The sequence below is a fragment of the Hylobates moloch genome, unplaced genomic scaffold (assembly GCF_009828535.3).
Source record: "Hylobates moloch isolate HMO894 unplaced genomic scaffold, HMol_V3 SCAFFOLD_24, whole genome shotgun sequence".
In the NCBI taxonomy this organism is placed as follows: domain Eukaryota; kingdom Metazoa; phylum Chordata; class Mammalia; order Primates; family Hylobatidae; genus Hylobates; species Hylobates moloch.
This window is the reverse complement of record NW_026652299.1, coordinates 22176730-22192895: the sequence shown is the minus strand read 5'-3', so window position 1 is coordinate 22192895 and position 16166 is coordinate 22176730.

Here is a 16166-nt window from a genome sequence, read left to right as displayed (position 1 = left end):
TTGAGTGGAACATACCCTCAGCCTTTTCTAGCTTGTGTAGCTTTGAAAATTTTGAAAAACATAAGCCAAACATTTTATGGAATGTCCATTAATCTAGGTGTGTCTGATGTTTCCTAATGATTATATTTAGGTTAGAGACTTTTGGGAGAAATACCATAGAGACATTAGTGTTCTTAGTGGATCATCAGTACAAATAGAATGTCAGTCTGTATTTGTCCATTTTCATGCTGCTAATAAAGGCATACCTGAGACTGGGCAATTAACAGAGAGAGGTTTAATGAACTTACAGTTCCACATGGCTGGGGAGGCCTCACATTCATGGTGAAAGGCAAGGAGGAGCAAGTCACATCTTAAATGGATGACAGCAGGCAAAGAGAGAGAGCTTGTGCAGGAAAACTCCCCCTTACAAAACTGTCAGATTTGGAGAGACTTATTCACTATCATGAGAACAGCATGGAAAAGACCTGCCCCCATGATTCAATTACCTCCCACTGGGTCCCTTCCACGATACATGGGAATTCAAAATGAAATTTGGGTGAGGACACAGCCAAAACATATCATTCCACTCCTGGACCCTCACAAGTCTCATGTCCTCACATTTTAAAACCAATCATTTGTTCCCAACAGTCCCCCAAAGTCTTAACTCATTTCAGCATTAACTCAAAAGTCCACAGTCCAGTCTCATCTGAGACAAAGCAAGTCCCTCCTGCATATGAGCCTATAAAATCAAAAGCAAGTTAGTTACTTCCTAGATACAATGGAGGTACAGGCATTGGGTAAATACAGCCCTTCCAAATGGGAGAAATTGACCAAAACAAAGGGGCTATAGTACCCATGCAAGTCCAAGATCCAGCAGGGCAGTCAAATCTTAAAGCTCCAAAATGATCTCCTTTGACTCCATGTCTCACATCCTGGTCACAGAGATGCAAGAAGTAGGTTCCCATAGTCTTGAGCAGCTCCACCCCTGTGGCTTTGCAGGTTACAGCCTCCCTCCTGCTGCTTTCATGGGCTGGCATTGAGTTTCTGCAGCTTTTCCAGGTGCATGGTGCAAGCTGTCAGTGGACCTATCATTCTAGGGTCTTGGCGACAGTGGCCCTCTTCTCACAGCTCCACTAAGCAGCACCCCAGTGGGTACTCTGTGTTGGGGCTTCAACCCCACATTTCCCTTCCACACTGCCCTAGCGGAGGTTCTCCATGAGAGTCCTGTTTCTGCAGCAAACTTCTGCCTGGACATCCAGGTGTTTCCATTCATATTTTGAAATCTAGAAAGAGGTTCCCAAACCCCTGTTCTCAACTTCTGTGTACTTGTAGACTTGATAACACGTGGAAGCTTCCAAGGCTTGGGGTTTACACCCTCTGAAGCCATGGCCTGAGCTCTACATTGGCCCCATTCAACCATGGCTGGAGTGGCTGGGATGCAGGGCACCAAGTCCCTAGGCTGCACGCAGCAGAGGGACCCTGGGCCCAGCTCATGAAACCACTTTTTCTTACTAGGCCTTTGGGCCTGTGATGGGCGGGGCTGCCATGAAGACCTTTGATATGCCCTGGAGACATTTTCTTCCTTGTCTTGGGGATTAACATTGTGTTCCTCATTTCCTATGCAAATTTCTGCAGCCAGCTTGAATTTCTCCTCAGAGAATGGCATTTTCTTTTCTGTGACATTGTCAAGCTGCAAATTTTTGGATCTTTTATGCTCTGCTTCCCTTATATAACTGAATATATAACCCTATAACCTTTATATAACTTTTAACAGCACCCAAGTCACTTCCTGAATGTTTTACTCCTTAGAAATTTTTCTGCCAGTTACACTAAATCATCTCTCTCCAGTTCAAAGTTCCACAGATCTCTAGGGCAGGGGCAAAATGCTGCCAGCCTCTTTGCTAAAATGTAACAAGGGTCACATTTGCTCCAATTCCCAACAAGTTCCTCATGTCCATCTGAGACCACCTCAGCCTGGATTTCATTCTCTAGATCATTATCAGCATTTTTGACAAAGCTGTTCCACAAGTCTCTAGGGAGTGCTTAACTTTCCCACATTTTCCTGTCTTCTGAGCCCTCCAAACTGTTCCAACCTCTGCCTGTTAGCCAGTTCCAAAGTCAGTTCCACATTTGCTGGTATCTTTTCAGCAATGCCCCACTCTAATGGTACCAATTTACTGCATTAGCTTGTTTTTACACTGCTAATAAATACATATCTGATACTGGGCAATTTATAAAAGGAAAAGGTTTAATGGACATACAGGTCCACATGGCTGGGGAGGCCTCACATTCACAGTGAAAGGCAAGGAGGAGCAAATCACATCTTACATGGATGTCAGCAGGAAAAGAGAGAGAGCTTGTGCAGGGAAATTCCCCATTATAAAACCATCAGATCTCATGAGAGTTATTCACTGTCATGAGAACAGTATGGGAAAGACCTGCCCCCATGATTCAATTACCTCCCACTGGGTCCCTCCCACAACAGGTGGGAATTCAAGATGAGATTTGGGTAGGGACACAGCCAAACCATATCACAGTCTTTGTCCAATATTGATGTTATTGATTTTGATAACTTAGTTAACATAGTGTCTACCAGAATTTCTACCATAAAGTTACTATATTACTTTTTAAAGTGAACATATAATGTTGTAAAAACATTCCTGTTCTTCATCTATGTAAAGTTTCTATTATTCATCAAACCCTCATTAGGTTAAGTGTTCATTAATGACTTTATAAATTTATAATTCCTTCTGTATTTAATGACATACTATAAAGATGAACTTTTCTTTCTCTCTCATTTTTCCTTTAATCAGCATAGACTTACACATTTTTTTCTTAAATTAGGTGGGTGATAATACTTCACTATCACTGTTAATTATTATTAATTATTATTTTTCAGTGGAAATCTATTCATTTTGATTATTGTCTTCCTTTGATAGGTCTTCTTTATTCTCTGAGAACTTCTTTGCTGTTTTGCATATCAAGCTCTTCCAGGGCCATGTTACATTTTCCCTTTTTTAGCCCTGGAATTAACTATTTCTGCAAAATGGGTGCCAGGTGTAATCCATTGCTGCTGGTGTGTCATTTTTTTATACCCTGTCAGCACTTAAAGATAAGAACGTAAATTATCTAATTCCTTTATACTTAATATAAGTACTTATTTACCCAAACTTAGAATATGCAAAGAAATGGTTTCAGAATTTCTAGCCCATAGCACTATGAAAAGCACACCAATTAACTGAAATTCAATATGTGCTTCATATTTTTGTTTTTCACATGGAGGGAGGTGTAAAATATGCACAGAGCAGACTACACAAAACTTAAGTAAACTTCATCTACAACAATGTCCCTCATTCTCGGAACTGCATGTGCCTTAGAAGTGGCTTGGCTGCAGCCGGCACGGTGGCTGATGCCTGTAATCTCAGCACTTTGGGAGGCCGAGGTGGCCGGATCATGAGGTCAGGAGATTGAGAGCATCCTGGCTAATGCAGTGAAACCCCATCTCTACTAAAAATACAAAAAATTAGCTGGGTGTGGTGGCGGGCACCTGTAGTCCCAGCTACTTGGGAGGCTGAGCCTGAAGAATGGCGTGAACCCAGGAGGCAGAGCTTGCAGTGAGCCGAGATCACGCCACTGCACTCCAGCCTGGGCGACAGAGTGAGACTACGCCTCAAAAAAAAAAAAAGAAAGAAAGAAAAAGAAATGGCTTGGCTGCATGGATTCTCCAACTGCTACTCTCCTCTATTATTCATCTAGGTTTATAGAAACATCTCCTAGTCTTCTTCTAGCACTGTGTGGCTAATCCACGGGCTTAACATTTTAGCTATAATAATGTGTTATTAGTCAAGACAGGGACACTTTGAAATAAACTACATCAAACTTGGGGTCTAAGAAGGCATGGGCTGACTCTCAGCATGCACCTATCTTACCTGCAAATATCTTCATATTTCACTGTCCAAGCTTAAATAATTTCCTTGCATATTTGAGGGTGTATTTTCTTATGTAGTTTACAGTAAATTTTGAGAGAGAACGTCAAAGCAAACATACTTTCCCTTGGTCATCATTATTTGTACATCAAGTAGGTAGGTAATAATTAGGTACTACAACTTACTGATACTCTTTAATTACCAAGATTTGCATTTTATTTAAATTATTTATTTATTGAATTTTAAATCTATATTGCTTATATTTGAGACACTTGTTAATATTAGATATATATCAACATTCATAAACGTTTATTTATGTCTTCATGTTACCATAGATGATACTAAGGTAAAAAAATTATAGCCATTAACTAAGGTTGCCCTGCTAAATTTAGGAAAAACAGGGTCTGGGAACCAGATTCTCCTGATTTTTAGTGCAGTCAGTTTTCACTAGTTAATACCTTACTCTACTTAGTTACCTAGCCAGGCAGAGGTTTCAGGTGAAGAAGACGGGAGAATGTTGAAAAAGATGCTATTCGTCTTATTGCTATTCACAAATATATCCTCTTTAATTATTGCCATAGACATTAAAGAAAGAATTGTATGATCTCTCATTTTCCCTTTAATAAATATAATACTCTATTGGCAATATAGAAACAAAAATAATGAAAGTTTATAAACCTATTCTTTTCTTTAATGACCAGATTCAGCGGCATCAGAAAAATATACCTGAAAAAATTATTTTATTTTTCAGTGTTTTAGTGTATCTCAGGGGACAGGAAGATTATCAGGATTGTTAGTAGTGCCATGATAATTTTTAAATACTAGTTTCTCTTTAATTCAAAAGATGTTTGAGATACAAAATTCAATTATTTTGTTTAGATGCAAATGGTTATAATAAAATGCTCTTTTATCTCTTTGAAGATAATTAACACTTTATCTCAGTTAGATTGCCTTTTGCTGCAGTGACGTTGTCTAATTTACCATAAATGTTTAAATCTTACGGCACAACCAATTGCCATTAATTTCTAGTGTTCTAAAATATTTTCAAAAATCGAGAGTATAGTCTTTAAAGTATGCTAGATTCAATATAAATGAATTTAATTTTATTTTTACTTAAGTTAATTTTAATAATTGAAATTGATATGGTGTTCCAGACTGTTGGGGGAACATTTATGATCTAAATCTTCATGAACAGTCTAGACTTGTCACTATAAAAATAGCAATCAAAAAGTCAATGATCTCACAAAGTATCAGTAAAAATTAAAATTAAAATACAAAATCTAACAGTCAGAAAATGGTATCATAAAGTAAGAATTGAGATCACCAAGTAAACCCACTATTCAAAAATGATATGAAATATTTATAAAGGAGAATAAATGTGTATATGGATAAAATTAGAATGAATAAATACCAGAAGAGTAATCAGTTGACAGGAAAATTAACATATATGTGAAAAGAATCTAACCAATGGAATGGAACGAGGATCTCCTCAACAAATGATGTTGGAATAGTTGGATATTCACTTAGAAAAAAGTCACATTTAGTCTTTCCTTTACACTATCATATAAACCAATTTCGTCTAAAATATATATATATGTTTTTTTTTTTTTTGAGATGGACTCTGGCTCTGTCGCCCAGGCTGGAGTGCAGTGGCGCAATCTCGACTCACGGCAAGCTCCGCCTCCCGGGTTCGTGCCATTCTCCTGCCTCAGCCTCCCGAGTTGCTGGGACTACAGGCGCTCACCACCATGCCCAGCTAATTTTTTGTTTGTATTTTTAGTAGAGACGGGATTTCACCGTGTTAGCCAGGATGGTCTCGATCTCCTGACCTCGTGATCCCCCTGCCTCGGCCTCCCAAAGTGCTGGGATTACAGGCCTGAGCCACCGCGCCTGGCTTCATCTAAAAATTCTTTTTTAAAAAAGATGCAAAATCCACAAACCATAAAATAACTGATTGATATATTTAATTTCATTACAATTGAAAACAAAAAATATGCATAAGCAAATAACAAAAAACTATTAACCTGAAACCACCTTTAGTAAAATGAAGAAAATTTATAGTTCAAATGAAAAATCTGTTTATATAATAAATGATTAATATTAGTAATATATTTGTAAACTATTTCTACAACAATAGTTTTAAGTGCCTATATTAAAAATGTCAAAAATATGAATAGACAATTGAGATGAAGACATACATGTATGGCTAATAAACATATACAAAGATATAGGGACCCATAATTAAATAGTACAAGTTAAAGTCATAATTAAATCTTGTCTTAGATCATTCAAATTGACAAAGAAATCTGTTAAAGGTGGTATAAGGCCAGTGCGCTGGCTCACGCCTGGAATCCCAGCACTTTGGGAGGCCGAGGCTGGTAGATCACCTGAAGTTAGGTGTTTGAGACCAGCCTGGTCAACATGGTGAAATCTCGTCTCTACTAAAAATACAAAAATTAGCTGGGTGTGGTGGCAGGTGCCTGTAATCCCAGGGGAAGCTGAGGAAGGAGAATTGTTTGAACCTGGGAGGCGAGGTTGCCGTGAGCCGAGATCTCGCCATTGCACTCCAGCCTGGGTGACAAGAGCAAAACTCCACCTTAAAAAAAAAAAGAAAGAAAGAAAAGATAAAGGAGATATAGTTGAGATTGTGGTACACAGGCACTCTTAGACACTGTGATGAGACAATATGTTTAGTAGAAATAATTTAGACAACTTTTATAGATTGCACTGAGACACACGACATAAATGTATACATTGATACATAAAGATAATAATCAAATTCAGGACAGAATTTTTATCTGGACAGAAAGAAAAAAAATGTATATATACATATATATGATAGGAGAGAAATACACAGGACTATTTTAAACTATACTGGGAATGTCATATTTTTAACCAAGTTGGTAATTTAAATGTTTGGTTTATCTTTTTAGGCATTTTTAAATATCTTTTATATATTATAAATTTTACATACTGATTATTTTCAGAGAAAACAATAGAAGTGGTAAATAAAATGTGGTTTTTGAAAATCTTTTTCCATGGTAAGGAAATACGAACATTTTCAGACAGCTCAGCAAATCCTGAAGGGGAAGCGATGGTGTCCTCAGTTAATTCAGGATATGTAAAATTATATTTGTATGATACTAAATTAATAACTTGAGAAGAGATGTTTTAGATTCTATTCTCTATGTCACAATCTCTCCACATCTAAACATGCAGACATTTCAGAAAAATGTCTGTATGGGAAAATGTCTATTTAGGAAAACTGAAGGGAAAGAAAATACAAAACCAATCACGTAAAGACAACTGATCAATCAGTGTCTAGAAAGAAATCAAAGTAAGCTAAATCAGGAAGAAAACATTAATCAGCTTTGGTTGGGCATTTCTTTTAATTGCTTGTAATACATGTCCTTTAACATCAGTTAACTTCTTAACATCAACTGCAAAATTGCTGAGCAGGTATTTGCAAATTATTTCTCATTCTAACATTGATTTTCATTTCTAACAAACTTTTCCTGATCAAGATAAAGTCAGATTCTGTTTTCTAGATAGTTACAGTAAGAAAAACATCACATACCTGTAACCCCCAGATTCAAATCTACTTTCAACCATCCTATGGCAGTTACCATCATCTGATCAAAGCATTGAACTTGGCTTTGCCACTTACTCTGAGAAAGGGATTTAACATTTTGGGCCCAAGGTGACTTCTCTCAAAAATGAGGAAGCTAAAGTACAGGTGCAAATTACTGTCCTACTACCCATCAACTGGGTGATACTAAGCAAATCACTTAGCTTCTCTTTATTCATTTCCTTACTTGTAAGTCAGAATTACTAATTTCTCACTGTCAAGGTCATTTTCAGGATTATATGGTATGGCAATGTTTGTGTCAATATATATAATGGCTGACATATGACAGATGACCACTTCTTCAAAGCATATTATATCTCTGCATCTGCACAGTAGGCTTGTCCTACCTTTGAAGATATTTCTATCTTTTAAAGGTAGAATTATCCATCAATTACGAATTCATCACTTTTGTATGAGAAAGCTTTCTGAAACTGAGTGTTTGAGGTTGCATCTTGTCTAACAGTGGACAAGCTTTTGTAACACATGTGGAAACAACAAAACAAGAGAAGCTAATTAGAGGAACGGTCATCCCTTCATTTTTTTTTTGTTTGTTTGTTTCTTTAGCATTGGCTTCACAACTAGTAGAAGTTAAAGGAATAAAAGTAAACCAGGACTTTAGCAATCTATCAAAAAGTATTACCCAATCTAACTTTAATTCATTGGAATAATTTCATATTTGTATACCAGAGATAAGAAACCTTAACAATTCTAGTTAGATGAGAGTATGTATTTGTTACCTTTCAGATAGTGGAATTTAAGATCCCACACAGCCGTTTCAGTATGTCAAGATAAGCTGATTCAATCTTCTACTATTCAGCTTTTGCTTAATCAAGCACAGTGAGCTAAAACAGAGTGGCTTTGAGAGACATCATTCTTCAAAAGGAGGTGAATTTCTTTTCAGTTTATGCTGCTTAAGGATTTATACTCCCATTTATGCAGTTGTTTCTGCCCTGTTAAAAAATAAATACTTTCTTACTTGTGCTTCCCATTATCATTTATTGTGCCCTTGGAAGAAATGCCTGCCTCCCTCTTCAGCCAGATGAATCCTATTCAGTTGTCAAGATGCTCCTCCTGAAATCCTCCCTAGACTTTCTCTAAAATAATTGGGCCATTGCTTCCTTTTTCCACTGTCGTGTTTACTTTATGCCTCTATCTTAGATTTTAATATTTATTATACCCCATACAGTATTACAAACATTTTTGAACATATGTTTTTCATATAAGTATATATGTTCTTCATATATATGTATTATGCTGGATCAAATATCTTTTAAAAATAGGATAAATTAGACAGCTAACAAGTATAAAGAGGGTAGGTCAAGGCATGACTGAAGCTTGTAATAAAATGGAAACCGTGGAGTTGCACATATTCGCTAGATTTCAAATGTATAAATTTGACTTCAACCTTCATAGTAATGAAAGCCAGGTGGGAAAGGTAGTCAGTTACATTAGGTTCTGAATAAATACGATGAAACCAAACCAAATTTTTGAAAAGCATAAAATTTCCTGATGCAAATAATTTGACAGATGGCCCTTAAGGAGAGGATATTATACAATGTCATGATCTTTCTCAACAGCATCATTTTAGGGCCCATAGCAATGATATACGTGGCATCATTTCTTGAAATAGCCCTCAGTGCAGTTAAAGACATCTCAGCAAAATGCAATTCAGTGAAAGAAGTTCTACTGGATATCTATCTGCTGTTGTTTAGCTATTTTTGTTTAGCTATTATCCTCATCTTAGCTTGTGTTAAGGGATCAATTTTAGATTGTTGGGAGAAAGTATGAACTGATAGATTTTAGAAAATCCTTCATAAATTTCCTTTCCCATAGCTAAACTTTTATACAGTAGATTGGTGGAATGTTCAAGACAAAGTAAAGCTACAACCTTTCAATTCAGAGCTGTATTTATCATTGATCCTGCTGAGAATAAGTGTGATATTCTTTTATAACATTAGAAAGTGAGTATACGGTAGGATCTATAAAACAATCATGCCTAGACAAGGTACATAGATCTCATGACAACCACTACAATAGCAAAAAACAGTAACAATGTGATGAGGTTATAAGTAAGCAGTGGAATAGAAGGTAGGGAATCAACACAGAATAAATATTTTTGTTGTTATTTATTACTAAATTTATTTATAAATTTAATTTTAAAATTAAAATATTTATCAAAATATGGTTATTTCCAGGATGCAGCTTTAGGTTCGCCCTAATGAACAGACAAATGAGTTTCTGGGAATAAGCCTTAAAACATGGCCACTTGTATCTAATTGTAATTAATTACTAGACCACTTACGCATTAAGATCACTGATTATTCATTATAATTAAGTTGTATTATCTATTTGTAGGGACAGACATTTCTTTCCATTGTATATATTGAGAATATATACGTATATACACACACACATATGTATATATATTGCATTCAGTTGTTACAAACATGGTATTAGATAATTAACAAACAGATTAAAATTGAATAGGGGGAGCATCGACATGTAAAGAGTTTTGAAGTTGTCATTCCCATGCTTACTGAACAGAGATCACGCAATAAATCACTACTGGGAAATCTAGAGATATAGGCTATTTCGGACTAATAGTTGAGATCTGCTTACCTGAAGCCATGAACTGGTAAGAACATATAAATGGTAATTGGAATGAATTACTGGAGGCTGTTTTGAGTGTGGACAAGCATAAGAGTGGGAAACTCCAGGGAGCCTCAGTCATGGAGGTGGGGGCAGGTCCCAAATTCATGAATTTTTGCCATTGGGAACTTCATCAAATACCAATGATGGAGTCAAGAAAGGTCTCCTTATGGACTGGCATGGGAAATAGAAAGGCAACCATATAAAATATACCCAGAGCATTGTCCGTAACAAAGGCCTATTCTCCATTAAAATATTGAATTCATGTATTAGAAAAAAAGAAAGATCTAAAATCAATAATCCAAGTTTCTACCTTAGGAAACTAAGGAGAGAGAACAATTTAAGCTTAAAGCAAGCAGAATAAGGTATATAATTATAATTACAGCAGAAAGCAATGAAATTGAAAAACAGGAAAACAATGGAGAAAATCAGCCTGAAGTTTCTTTTCTTTTTTTTTTTTAATATCTATGCCAAGTTTTGGAATCAGGATGGTGCTGGCCTCATAAAATGAGTTAGGGAGGAGTCTCTTCTTTTCAATTGTTTGGAATAGTTTCAGTAAAAATGGTACCAGCACTTCTTTGTACCTCTGGTAGAATCCAGCAGTAAATTCATCTGGTCCTAGGCTTTTTTTGATTGGTAGGCTATTTATTACTGCCTCAATTTCAGAACTTGTTATTGGTCTATTCAGGGATTCAGTTTCTTCCTGATTCAGTCTTGGGAGGTATAGGTGTTCGGGAATTTATCTATTTCTTCTAGATTTTCTATTACAGTTTATGTGCATAGAGGTGTTTATAGTATTCTCTCATGGTTGTTTGTATTTCTGTGGGGTCAGTGGTGATAGCTCCCTTATCATTTTAGATTGTCTCTATTTGATTCTTCTCTCTTTTCCTCCTTATGTAGCTGGTAGTAATCTATTTTATTTATTTTTATTTTTTTCTCAAAAAAACAGTTCCTGGATTTGTTGATTTTCTGAAGGGCTTTTTGTGTCTCCCTTTCCTTTAGCTCTGCTTTGATCTTGGTTATTTCTTGTCTTCTGCAAGCTTTGGGATTTGTTTACTCTTGGCTCTCTAGTTCTTACGGTTTTGATGTTAGGTTGTTGATTTGAGATCTTTCCAGCTTTTTGATGAGGGCATAAACTTCCCTCTTAACATTGCTTTAGCTGCACCCCAGAGATTCAGGTATGTTGTCTCTTTGTTCTCTTTAATTTCAAATAACTTCTTGATTTGTGCCTTAATTTCATTATTTACCCAGGAGTCATTCAGGAGCAGGTTGTTTAATTTCCTTGTAGTTGTGTGGTTTTGAGTGAGTTTCTTAACGTTGAGTTCTGATTTAATTATGCTCTGGTCTGAGAGACTGTTATGATTTCCGTTGTTTTGCATTTGCTGAGAGTGTTTTACTTCAGATTATGTGATCAATTTTTGAGTAAGTACTGTGTGTCGATGAGAATGTATATTCTGCTGTTTTTGGGTGGAGATTTCTCTATATATCTATCAAGTCTATTTGATCCCTAGCTGAGTTCAGGTCCTGAATATCTTTGTTAATTTTCTGTCTTAATGTTCTGTCTAACATTGTTAGTGGGGTGTTCAAGTCTCTCACTATTATTGTGTAAGAGTCTAAGTCTCTTTGAAGGTCTCTCTGAATCTGGGTGCTCCTGTATCGGGTGCATATATACTTAAGATAGTTAGCTATTCTTGTTGAATTGAACCCTTTATCATTATGTAATGCCCTTCTTTGTATTTTTTGATCTTTGTTGGTTTAAAGTCTGTTTCATCAGAAACTAGGATTGCAACCCCTGCTTTTTTTCTCTTTTCCATTTACTTGGTAAATCTTCCTCCATCCCTTTATCTTGAGCCTGTGTGTCTCTTTGCACATGAGTTGGGGCTCTTGAAGACAGCATACCAATGGAGTTTCTATCCAGCTTGCCATGCTGTCTGTGTCTTTTAATTGGGGCATTTAGCCCATTTACATTAAAGGTTAATATTGTTATGCATGAATTTGATCCTGTCATCATGATGTAGCTAGCTATTTTGCAGAGTTGTTTATGTGGTTGCTTCATGATGTCACTGGTCATGTACTTCAGTGTGTCTTTGTAGTGGCTGGTAATGGTTTTTCCTTTCCGTATTTAGTGCTTCCTTCAGGAGTTCTTGCAAGGCAGGCCTGGTGGTGACTTATTCCCTCAGCAGTTGCTTATCTGAAAAGGATCTTATTTCTTCTTTGCTTATGAAGCTTAGTTTGGCCAGATACAAAATTTTGGGTTGGAAATTCTTTAACAATGTTGAATATTGGCCCCCAGTTGCTTCTGGCTTGTAGTGTTTCTACTGAGAGACCCACTGTTAGTCTGATGGGCTTACCTAGCCCTGTTAACCCCAAATAAAAGAGGGAAGATATAATGATCAATTTCAAAAATAATTAAATAAATAACACAGACAAAAGGACAAAAGAGGGTCCATCACTAATGACTATATTAAAATGCTAATAAAAGAATACTATAAACAATTCTAGGCCCACAAATTTGTATTTGATATCTTAGATGAAATAGAATGACTGCTTGAAAGATAAAAACTACCAAAATTAAATGTCAAAGACACATAAGTACACACACACAGATACATATGTATTTCCAATGCCTATCTCAGTGTTCATGTAATAATTGGGACTGGTTAAAAATTATTAAAAATGAATAATCCAATTCTAGTGGCTACGCTTAAAACCTTTGGACTTTTGCCTTGCATTTCAGAAGACTTAGTAGTCTGAACATCTGAAAAAAAAGAACATACTCTAACTCTTTCACTTGTTCTCCAGTCTCCAAACATGTAGAAAAATGCCCCCACTATTTTCATATATGCAACCTCACTTATGATAACAAATTCTCTTCTAAAAGAAAGAATGGATAAAGTTAATGTCTTCTTTAGATTAAGAAAATGTATGTTACTTTTTACCTGTTTTAAGGGAGTGATAACTTAAGCCGGGAAATATATTAAGATAAATGATTACTATTTGAGGTGACAGTGGGTAGTAAAGTGTGGTATGAATTATGAATACTATAATTCATTCACTAACTCATCACTTCCCAAAATCTATTAGCAAACAAAACAGAGAAGGAGGAATAATTTGTACTTTTCAAAGATTACAGTCCATTTAGTTTAGTGATATTCATGGATTTTTTAACTTCTCTTTTTTTTCTGGAAAACATGTTAGTGGTGAAATAATAAGCATGATAATATAAATTCAACACTAATTATGGGTTGCTGTGTGTGTTAAATGAATTAAAATATAAAAACATTTTTGAGCAAACTCTAAGAATGGCACAGTAATCTCATGTCGTTTTGCTGTAAGTGCATAGCCTTTGAAATTAAGAGATTTTTCCCACACTTACTTCAGGTTATGATATGACAGTGGAAACACCATCTGTAAAGGGCATATTGGGTGTGCTAATATATCATGGAATGGTTTCAGTATGCACGCAGATCCCTAATTTAAAATGCTATGTTCCCTATTAGTTCTGTCATTCCACCAGGATATATTCTATTCACAGTAGACAAAAGTGTGTAACAAATCTTTAAGGTCTATACTTTTCTGATGAAAATATTCTGATCAACTTTATTCACTTATAATTATCATCAGTTTTGAAGTGAACACTTCATCTCCTTTCATTTTTCATTGCTATTCCTGCTGGTGAAGATAAAGTGAATGCGTGAAGAACTTATAGTGAATTGCTGCCATTTGTGCACATTAGTCGTCCGATTTCAGTTAGAAGCTTTATTTATCTAAAATAATATTTAAAGAGACATATATTGGTAGAGTAGTAGAAATAAAAAAAGTTTTTTATGCAGTACATCTTAGTGAAAGTTTTGATATAGATAACAGAATGCATAGTGGAGTATGAGAAGGGAGAAGTAGATAGTACAAACTCAACGTGAAATCTGTGAGTGATAATAATTATTATTTTCCCAAAGTGCTTTTAGGTGAAAAATATCAACAGGAGATAGAAACAGCCTGCCAATGTTGCATATATTATTATGTAAGTTAAGATATGAGGAATCTAAGGTCTTTTTGAAGATTAAGTTAATAAACACAATTTATACTCTGTGAGTTTTCAGAGAGACCATCTGTGTGGATTCATTCAGTGTTTCTTTATGCTATGTGTGCCTATAATTCAGCCTAGAGTTGCTTTATAATTAATATTTTTCATTAAAAATTTGTTAATATTAATCTCAAGGAGTTCCTGTATTCACTGCTTTTCTCTATTTAAAATAAGCTGATAGGCTCTTTTTTTCCTCAGAGCATTTAAGAAGTAGGATAATAGAGCTTATTAATCTAACAGAATTGTTATGATTGTGACAAAAATAACTGGAGTCCTTCAGGTACTGAGAAATGAAAAATTGTAGAATTTAGGTATTATAGAAAGAAGGAACTTAAACATCTAACTTCTGCTACCAGCATCACGTATGGCTGTATGTTCTAAAAGAGTGTAGAACAATTATACCATGCATATGATAGTGTTTCTGTGAGGCCAGTTATTTTAAATGATGTTGATAAATATGGCCAGGGCTGTCCTCCAACGAATATGTTCAGCACACACATTAGGTCATCTGTAAAATGGAGGTTAGCCTGAAAATATTGCTATTGGCATTACTGATTCTTGAGTAACAATGAGGTAAGAAACTCCTACAGCAGAACTCAAATTGTTTAAGAGGGCTGATGTAGTCGCAGATCAGTGTTACTCCCTTTGTTACCTCTTAAAAATGGTAAAAGCGGCCAGGTGTGGTGGCTCACGCCTGTAATCTTAGCCCTTTGGGAGGCCAAGGCAGGCAGATCACGAGGTCAGCAGATCGAGACCATCCAGCTAACATGGTGAAATCCCGTCTCTACTAAAAATACAAAACAATTAGCCAGGCGTGGTGGCACACACCTGTAGTCCCAGCTACTCGGGAGGCTGAGGCAGGAGAATCACTTGAACCCGGCAGGCAGAGGTTGCAGCGAGTGAGATCATGCCACTACACTCCAGCCTGGGCAACAGAGGGAGGCTCTGTCTCAGAAAAAAAAAAAAAAAAAAAGTAAAAGCAAGTCCTGTAAGCAGGAACACTATTGAAATTCCCCATTTAAGTCTTAGAAGTTCCACAGTTAAAAGCAAACAATGTTAAAAAATGAAAGCACAATCGAAGATGAGGAATATACAAAAAATGCAAGCCACTTTGATGAATTTACATAAACGATAAAACCTGATTTAGACTACCTAAGACTAAAAGTGTTAGAATTATTGTATGAATAATATTTTTAAAAACTACTTGTGAAAGTGTTTAAGTACATAAGGGATCAAATCACAAAAATTGTCATTTTTAAGATATTTTTATAAATGAATACATCAGAAAGATAAGAGAAAATGAAACTAAAAGTAACTAAAATTACTAAAACTAATAAACTTATACATTTAAATAAACATCCAAAAATTTAAACAGTAGATAAAACACTGCTTAAGAGAAAGATAACATGCAGGAAAATAAATAGGAATAAAATATATAGAATGAAGTAGAAAGTAAAAGAGATTGAAAAGAGGAAGGGGATATTAAGAGATAGGAAAGATAGAATTAGAAAGTCTAATGTGTATAATTGGAGTACAAGAAGGAGTGAACTGAAAAATGTGATTTTTTTTCACTTTCAAACATTAGAGAAAAGCATACATTCACATATTTTACTCTTACTTTTTTGTGGAGGCTCCATTTAAATGTATCTACAATGCTAAAATATCCCTGGCCTCCACACACAAAATGTCAGGAGTTCTCTTCAGTCACTATAACATCCAAAAACTTTCGGATACATTTCCATATGTGTTCTATACACAAGGTGAGAACACGAGAATTTGACACATCATGATCAGGAATCCATAGTTCAGAAGTAGTTATGTGAACACTTAACATAACTGAAACTTAGTATTTGAATTAAGAAATTTAATTTAAATTATTGACTTCATGATATTTAAGAAA